The sequence below is a fragment of the Hoplias malabaricus genome, unplaced genomic scaffold, assembly GCF_029633855.1.
Source record: "Hoplias malabaricus isolate fHopMal1 unplaced genomic scaffold, fHopMal1.hap1 scaffold_29, whole genome shotgun sequence".
Lineage (NCBI taxonomy): Eukaryota > Metazoa > Chordata > Actinopteri > Characiformes > Erythrinidae > Hoplias > Hoplias malabaricus.
The window spans coordinates 2,007,750-2,008,647 of NW_027101104.1; the positions used below are offsets into that span (position 1 = coordinate 2,007,750).

Genomic DNA, 898 nt, shown 5'->3' on the forward strand with positions numbered 1-898 from the left:
CCCGCTCGGGACTCGGGGAGAGACCGTAACGGACGTGGACCCGGACCTACTCGGCTCTCCCTCCGTTCCCTGTACGGAGCTCTCTCGCAACACGGGCCGCGTGGACTGGCTCGGAACCGAGTCTTCGTTTGGGAAGACGAAGGGCCGTTTTCAGGCCCTGCGAGCTTCCAGCCGCGGTCTCTCTCTCTCAGCGGGGGCGCGGAGACCGATCGATGGGTAAAGCGACCCTCAGACAGGCGTGGCCGCGGGATGGACCCCCGCGGCCGCAATATGCGTTCGAAATTTCGATGATCTGTGTCCTGCAATTCACATTAGTTAACGCAGATGGCTGCGTTCTTCATCGAAGCACGAGCCGAGTGATCCACCGCTAAGAGTCGTATTCGGGTTTGTGCCCGGCCCGTTACAGGCCGGGCGAAGGAAGCCATTCGAACAAGAGACAATTTTTGCCAATATATTTCAAGCCGGGTGCCTTCCACCCCCGTGCAGGGGGGGAAAGGTCATTGAACCTGGGCGTCACCACCGGACCGAGGAGTTACGGCCCGGGGGACGATCGCCCGAGTAGGTGCCCGAGACTTACGTGGTTTAGGAGACCGGGGTCTAGGCACCCGCCGTTCCCGGCGAGGCCCAGGGGTTTGGTTCGCTGCGTTACGGGTCCCGGTCTAAGGCATTCAGGCGTGCGCTCAAAGCCAAGCTCTCCACCCCGGAGGGTATGAGCGAGGCCCGGTGGTACGCTCCCAAGTCCCCGCTTAGGGGAAGGCGCTGGGTAGATCCCACCTAGTCAGGACCGGCGGGCACCGGCCGTCTCCTTTCGGGTGTTTATAAACGCATCCGGGGTTCGTGAGGCCCCTTCAACTCGCGCACCGGCCTTAGACTATTATACGGTCCGTCTCTGCGAAGC

The 898-nt window shown here is 62.2% G+C and overlaps 1 non-coding gene across 1 annotated transcript; it reads right to left on the reverse strand.

Annotated features, from left to right (window-relative positions):
* Positions 1 to 222: 222 nt before the first annotated feature.
* On the reverse strand, positions 223 to 376 carry LOC136684599 (5.8S ribosomal RNA). Its single transcript, XR_010799740.1, has one exon. It is a non-coding gene; the product is annotated as a 5.8S ribosomal RNA (ribosomal RNA).
* Between the last annotated feature and the right edge of the window lie 522 nt (positions 377 to 898).